This window comes from Ziziphus jujuba, chromosome 3 (assembly GCF_031755915.1).
Source record: "Ziziphus jujuba cultivar Dongzao chromosome 3, ASM3175591v1".
NCBI lineage: Eukaryota > Viridiplantae > Streptophyta > Magnoliopsida > Rosales > Rhamnaceae > Ziziphus > Ziziphus jujuba.
In genome coordinates this window covers 1,646,620-1,655,234 of record NC_083381.1, presented here as the reverse complement: position 1 = coordinate 1,655,234, position 8,615 = coordinate 1,646,620, and positions in this window count along the sequence as shown.

Below are 8,615 nucleotides of genomic sequence, written 5' to 3'. Positions count from 1 at the left end.
TGGCATCGGATTGGGAAATCCAAATTTGGGGAAACTTGATCCAACCCGGTTTTTTGCTAACTGGGTTTTTCGATAACTCAAAAATTTGATAGGCTATATCCTGATAGTTAAAATCTTTAATAAAATCTCCAATATTGATAATATTATGTATTTATCCAAAATTTCCATAACTTTTAATTAATTAATGAAGATAGATAAATTTTCATAGATTTACATTTATACAAACTCGATCATAGCATATTTCTAGGAATTAATTGTAAATAAGTACCCATGAAATATCCTTCAAAGATACTCGAACTTAAATATTTACCAATATATATATATATATATATATATTAATCAAAATATATATAAAGATAAACATGTATATATTTTTTACGCATAGACAAAATCTAAAATGGGAATGATAGTGAAAACATTATTTTAAAATCTTCAAATTAAGGCAACAAAAAATATCAAGAAAGTCCTTTCTAAAATATATATAATATATACAAATTTTTTATGGTGCGAATATACACCATTTTAATGTGTACATGCAAAGACAACTATTAAACATTGTCTCTCTTTATGTAATATATTGACCATAAGTTTTGATAACTATTGTCTTCCAATGACATATTGATGTTATAAAAATCACTGTCTTTATAAATAGCTGCATGATACATATATAGAATTATATTCACTCCATAACATGAGAATTTAATGCCTAATAACATTTTATAGGGTCAAGTTTGCTCTACAATGGCCAATCTACCTCACATTTTCATGTTATGAAATGAACTTGATTTTTTTTTATAGCAAATATATATATATATATATACAATTTTGATAATTATAAAAAGGAACATATATTAAATCTGTATGATTTGATGGTTATGAATGACTATTGTTTTTCATAAGTCATTTATAATATCTTATCATATATCAAATTCGTATATATGTATATCAATATAATATATATATATATATATGGGCAATGCTACAGTATAGAAAGTCCGCATGCAGATCCGCACCAAAGGCGATGCTTTAAAAAAAAAACATTGCCTTTACTGCTATACAAACACAGTAAAGCCGATGCATTTTCTTATAAAAAATCGCCTTTGGTGCGGTTCTGCATACCACACACGCCATATATATATATATATATATATATATTATGAAAGCTGAAAAGAACGAACACCACCATCGGTTAAAAAGCCATCTCTGAAATATCAACTCAGGAAAAAGATGAGGGTGAGGAGTTAAGGATAGCACATATGACAGTCACATTGGTTAAAGGAACAGCAGATGTGCTTGCACCTCCAAACTATCTCAAAATTAATAAAAAGAAAATAAAGTTTTTATTTGTTATTTGTTTTGTTTTGTCCTTGTTTTTTTATTTTTTATAGTGAAGTGGAGAATTCGAATTCGGTCATCACTTATTACCATTGGAATGTCTCCATGGGAAAAATAAAAGTTATAAGTGTAATTCTCCATACGAAAATTTTAACCAAAAAACAAAGAAGGTGATTTTATTTACACTAAAAAATTATTAGGCACATTATATTCCACATATATCTTATTAAATCTTATTTTTATTTTCTATACTAATTAAATATGTCAATTTTATCTTTAATAACACAATATATGTAAAACATACAATATAGATTTGCCTTGTTTGTATATATATTGGAGTGCACCATTCTTCTTGTTTATACAATTTGAATTTAACCTAAACGATATTGGTTTGCCCATAGGAGTGCATACATTCCTCATATTTATATAATTTATATTTTCATCCGTTGTTAAAAATACAGTATACTTAACATGGATGATATTAATCTAATATAAATAACCTATACTATATTTGTTTTAGTGTTTAAAGATGTGTCTAAACTTCTATCAATTAGTATTTTTTTTAATATAAAAAATTATTAAAAATGTGGTCTTTATACCATTTTTAATGTGTGAATAGAACCCCAAAAAAAAAAAAATTCTCAAAATTAATTTACCATTAAATTCTCATCGAGTCCCATGGCAATATTGGCTCCCAAGAAAGAACAAAAAATAGATATGAAAAATGGTCTATCACCACTAATAACTAATAAGTTCGTCAAGATGAGATAAACTTATATATAACTGTCGTAATGATGATGTTGTGCCACAAATCACTCGGATACTCAATAAATATTAAGTGAGACTTACAAATTTTATTTTAACATTTTTATGATGTTGCGAATAATTATCGAATTATATGGTATTAACGTTGTTTGTAAATTTTATTTAAAAAACAAAAAAAAAAAAAGGGAAAAAAACATTGCATGTAAGTTTTCCTCCGCCATTGGAAATAATTACCGGACGATATGGGATCAATATTGTTTGTAAATTCTACTGTAATAAATATAAAGAAAGAAACAAAACATTGTATGATACGGAATACCATAAATATATGTTTGTTTCCCGCGATATCAAATCAATCGTCTTACTTTTGTCAATAATTGATTGCCATCTTGATGATATAATTTGTTCGAAGGCCATAAAATGACTATATATCTGTTTTACTTTATTTACTTGTTTTTTAAATTATTATTAGTTTTTTGGTTGAAAGTTATTTAATGTAATAGAAAAAAAAAAGTTTTTATAATTCCGAAGAGAATAAAGTACTTTTTTTTTTTTTCGGTTCCAACCAAATAAATCACTTCGTCAAATAAAAAAATTGTGGTCAATGAACATTACCATATTTTGATATTTTTAAATATCTTAAATTTTTGTTTTTCTTCAAAAGGGACCCATTCGCTGGCAAAGCATAAGCACACATGCAGGTTAAGCATTCTTTAATTATGGGCTGATTAGAGATTGGATCGACGAGAATAATTATTAGGTGATAAACCATTTTTTCACGTTTACTTTTAGCTTTTCTGTTTATTTTGCAGCATTTTTTTAATGATCTTTTCGTTGAAATTACCATTTCGTAATGGAAGTTCTTTCCTTGGGTTGGTATGGATTATTGCAAATGATAATTTTTATTTTTAACATAATTTTGTTAAAACTGCGTGTTTGGTTGCTGAGAAACAAAGATCAAGCATGCAAAGGAAGAGCATAATAAGTACACTCACTAGTTACTACTCCTTCCCAAAGAAAGTTTAGATCTTGGTTAATAGGAAAATGGTTTTTGAAACTAAGAAAAAAACCTTCAGAGATGCATCAAACATTGCTGTTTTTGTTGGCAAATGTAGTTTATTTTTCCTTCTCGCTTTTCTCGTCAACCAAATAAACAGAGTCCTAGAGTTTAACAAAAATATGTGCTTGCATTGCACTAGAGCTAGAAGACTCATCCATTCCTTCATTGGATTTGGGTTATTTGGAAAATGATTTTTAAAACTTAATAAAACCTTTAAAGTTCAATCAAATTAATATTGCCATTTTAGTTGGTGGATGTACTTTATTTTCCTTCTCTCTTTCGTGGCAAACAAACATAGTCCTAATGTTTAACAAAATTATCCACTTGCATACATTACAGGTAGAAGACTTATCCACGTCTTTCTTTCTTGATTTGTCGCAACGTCTTCTTGTTGTTGAAAGTTGTTTACTTGAACCACCCAGGTTAAGTCATCTCAAACATGCACAGTCTCCAAAGCTCTTCATCTAATCCACCTCAATCAAATTCATCCCAAACATGGCAAAGTCTCCAAAGTTCTTCATCATCTAAACCATCCTAAACATTGCAAAGTCCTCAAATTTCTTCTTCATCCATGCCATCACAATCAAGTTCATCCAAAACAATGGAAAGTCTCCTAAGTTCTACATCATCTATACCATCCGGCTAGTCAAGTTCATCCAAAACAAGCCAAAATCCCCTAAGTTCTTCATCCGCTAGACCATCCCAAACATTGCAAATTGCCCAATTTCTTCATCTTCTATACCATTCCAATCAAGTTCATACCAAACAAGGCAAAATCTCCTAAGTTCTTCATCATTTATATCATCCCAATCAAGTTCATCTCAAATAAGGCAAAGTCTCCGAAGTTTCTTCATCATTTATACCATCTCAAATATTCCAAAGTTCCCGAATTTCTTCATCATCTATACCATCCTAATCAAGTTCATCCTAAACATGGCAAATTCTCCATAGTTTTTTGTCATCTATATCATCCCAAACATGGCGATGTCCCCAAATTTCTTCATCATCCATACCATCCTAATCAAGTGCATCCCGAACAAGACAAAGTCTCCTAAGTTCTTCATCATCTACACCATCCTAAACATTGCAAAGTCCCTAAATTTCTTTATCAGACCATCCCAATCAAGTTCATCCCAAACATGGCAAAGTCTCCTAACTTCTTCATCACCTATACCATTCCAAACATTGCAAAGTCTCCAAATTTCTTCATCATCTATACCAACACAATAGAGTTCATCCTAAACAGAGCAAAGTCTCCTAAGTTCTTCATCATCTATACCATCCCAAACATGGCAATGTCCCCAAAGGTCTTTATCATCTATACCATCCCAATCAAGTTCATCCCAAACATGGAAAAATCTCCAAAGTTCTTCATCATCTGTGCCATCCCAAACATGGCAAAGTCCATAAAGTTCTTCATCTAGACTATCCCAATCAAGTTCCTGCCAAACATGGTCTAGTCTCCATAGTTCTTCATCTATACCACCATCCTCATCTTCCTTTATGGTACCACAAACTTCAACTCAACCATCCCCATCTTCTCCATTTTCATTCAATGGACCTTTAACTCCTTCTCCATCTCCATCTCCATCTCCATCTCCATCTTCATTAAGTCCTTTTTCCCAAAAGCTTCTAAACTTAAAGACCCTTTTTCATGAATCTCCTTTAAATGCGACAGATCAAAAAATGAAGAAGAAGGAAAATTATATGTGGGTCAGAAAAGAGTTCACTCCCTATGTCAATAATTCCTAAAGCCCCAATATTTCCATTTGAACCAACCTAATCCAATTCATACCAAATATGGACAAGTAGTCCCCAAAGTTCTTTACCAAATCCATCTCCCCCATTTTCTCCATTTTTATTCAATGAATCACCAACTCCCTCTCCCTGAAAGCTTCTGACATTTAAGCCCACTCTTTGTGAAGCTCAGCCGAATCAACATATCAACAAGGAAAGGCATATTATATATGGATTGAAAAAGGTTGACAACATTTGTACATGGTTCCTGAGGTTATGAAAGATTTGATGAAGAAATAGATTTTGAAAAAGCCTCAGCCTCCCTTGATATACAACGATTACTTTTGTGCTCAGTTATATGCTGAAGAGTATTACTTTGAGGTATGCATAATTGATTTGTATACCTTCTTATATTGACAATTTTTTAGCTAGTTAATATTTTATATATTGACTAATTTAATAATAGGATTACTTATTGTTCATATATATATATATATATATATTATAAATTCGATCAATTTCTTTTTTGTTTGGTTACGATGCGATGAATTGCTTTAGTTTCACAAAATGCAATATGTTTGCAATTAAAAGAGATTTTGGTGTCTCTTTTAGTGTTGTCTTGTTACTTCATTGTACCTTTAGAACCGAAACAATATCACAATTGAATGTACAAATGCATGATATAGGTTGGCAAGTTAGTTATGTCTTTTAGATTGTTTTTGATACTACTTTGTGGTTTATATTATTTATGATTTTGTTTGAGTCAGAAATGGAGCAAATTTGAAATGAAAAGTGTGATACTGAGTTGCAAAAAGCTAAAACTTCTAAAAGAAGTGATAAGCATAAACATGTCAATGAAAATGATGAGCAAGATGATAGAACCTTTGTAGAGTTTAAGATTGATTCTGTTCTTGAGAACCACCCCTTCGTTTTGTTAAGGGACTTTGTATACGCAAGACCTTAAGGTAGTAAAGAAGACCCATTTGAAGTAAGCTTCCTTGATTTCTTTTAATAGGTAGCCAAATCGAGAAACAACTGAGTTTTGCTTTTACTAAAGCTATAGCCATACTAACAACTTGCTTTATGTTTGGTGATTATATTTCATGAAACATAAGCACTACTTATTCAAAGCTGTTGAGATATAACCTGTGTATAGCAAGTAATATATATACCCACAAGCAGCAGACAATCCACAACCAGTTCGCAATCAAGCAAATATAGATGCAATAGATGATTCCACAAGAAAACCCAATGAAAAATCTAAAGAGAGAAAGACAAGCACATAAATATAAGAGGGGGGAGAGAGAGAGAGAGAGAAAGACACAAAAAGTTTTACGTGGTTTGATTAAGATAATCCATATCCACAGGCAAGTAAGGAGATGATAATCTTCATTGACTTAAAGAGATTACAAGCTTAATTACCAAGAGCATGGCACCTTTAATGGGTTTATGTGTGAAGAAATAAACACTCTGTTTCTCTCACTAAAACCAGAATAAAAATATCACTATATCTGTTTTTCTAGTCTCACCCTTTTTGGGTATGAAGCCCTAGGCTTACATATCATTAAAGAGGGGCAAAATAGTAATTTCATATATCAGATACAAGAAAAAACACCTAGGTACAGTCTGCTACCTTTCTCCTTTTTCTTATTGTTTTCTTTGCTTCCTTCCTCTTCACTTCATCACCAAACATCATCCCATCAGCTCCTTATATTCACCATTACTTCCAAGCTTCTTAAACAAGAATTTAAAGTCACAAAGACAACATTTCTTCACCTTGACTTTAAATTCACAAACTCTTCAAATCACTTCCCAGCATTCCTTGCTTGCACATAAATCCTCATCACTTGCTTTGGACATTGCTTAGACTCATACAAGCCTAAGCTTCTCCGTTGGCACTACCTTGGTCAACATATCCGCCGAACTCTTTTTATTTGCAATCTTCACCAAATCCACTTAACCTTTGTCGATCAATTCTCAAACAAAGTGGTACTTCTTCTCGATATGCTTTGTACGATCTAAGAAGGCTTGATTCTTTGCCAAGAAGATTGCACTTTGGTTGTCACAATTCACAATGACTTGGTTTTGGGAAACACCAAGCTCATTTACCAACTATTTTAACCATAATGCCTCCCTTGTCGCTTCCATGGCCACCATATATTCGACTTCGGCAGTTGAAAGTGCAACTACCAGTTGTAATGATGCTCTCCAACTAATTGTATTACCCCAAACCGAAAATATATAACCTGTCAAGGACTTTCTCTTGTCCAGAACACCACCAAGGTCCGCATCATAATATCCGACAACAACATCACCATTACCATTTTTCTCTTTCCGATACAATAAGCTAACATCCATGGATCCCTTCAAATACCTTAGGATCCATTGCAAAGCCTCCCAATGTGGTTTGTTAAGATTACTCATAAATCTACTCACCACACTAACCGCATGAGCGATGTCCGGTCTAGTATACACCATCAAATACATGATGCAATCTACGGCACTTGCATATAGCATTTTAGCCATGCTCTCCTTCTTTTGTTCACTTTCCGAGCATTACTTGAATGACAATTTGAAGTGGGGTGCTAAAGGTGTGATCACGGGATTTGCACCGCCCATGTTGAACCTCTCTAAAACCTTCTCAATATACTTCCTTTAATAAACAAATATCTCCCAATTCTCCTTATCTCGAAATATATCGATCCTCAAAGTTTTCTTGACTTCTCCAAGGTCTTTCATCTCAAACTTAGAACCCATCAACTTCTTCAAATTATCAATCTCATCCATATGTTTGTATGCAATCAACGTATCATCAACATACAACAAGAGATAAATGAACTCCCCATTCAACAACTCTTTATAATACATACAAAGATCAAATGAGCTCCTTTTGAAGCCAATACCCAGCATAAACATGTCAAATTTCTTATACTATTGCCTAGGAGATTGTTTATAGCCATAAAGGGATTTTTGAAGCAAGCATACCTTGGCACTCCTTGCATATCCTTTAGGTTGAGCTATGTAAATCATTTCCTTGAGGTATCCATGTAAGAACACCGTCTTGATGTCCAATTGAAGCAACTCGATACCCTTGTGAATGACAAGTGATAACAATATCCAAATAGAAGTGTGTCTCACAACCGGAGAGAATATTTCATTGAAATCCACTTCCTTCTTTTGAGTATAACCCTTGGCAACCAATCGAGCTTTGAACCTTGGTGCCTCAACTCCTGGTACACCTTTCTTTTTCTTGAACACCCACTTGCAACCTACAACCCTTCTACCTTTAGGCTTATCTACTAACTTACAAGTTTCATTCCTATGCAAGGAATCCATCTCCTCATCTATGGCCGCCTTCCACTTTACCGAATCTTTTGAAGCTAAAGCTTCCTCCAAAGTGTTAGGCTCCGAGTCTATTTCTTCTGCAACTTCGAGAGCATATGCAATACAATCCACAAAACTGTATCTCACCGATGCCTTGGATTGTCTCCGTTCTCTATCGCGAACCAAATTGTAATCATGGAGCTTATCAACATCAACCACCTCCTCATCGGCATGATCAACTACCTCATCAACTTGTTCTTGAGGCACTTGTGTAACACCCCGTCCCAAATCGCACCGGAATCCGTGCACGTTGACCGAGGTTGATCGTTGACCGTTGACCGAAGGGGGTCAAAAGTTGACTTTTTGACTCGGTGAGAATTTTGAGTTGACTAGG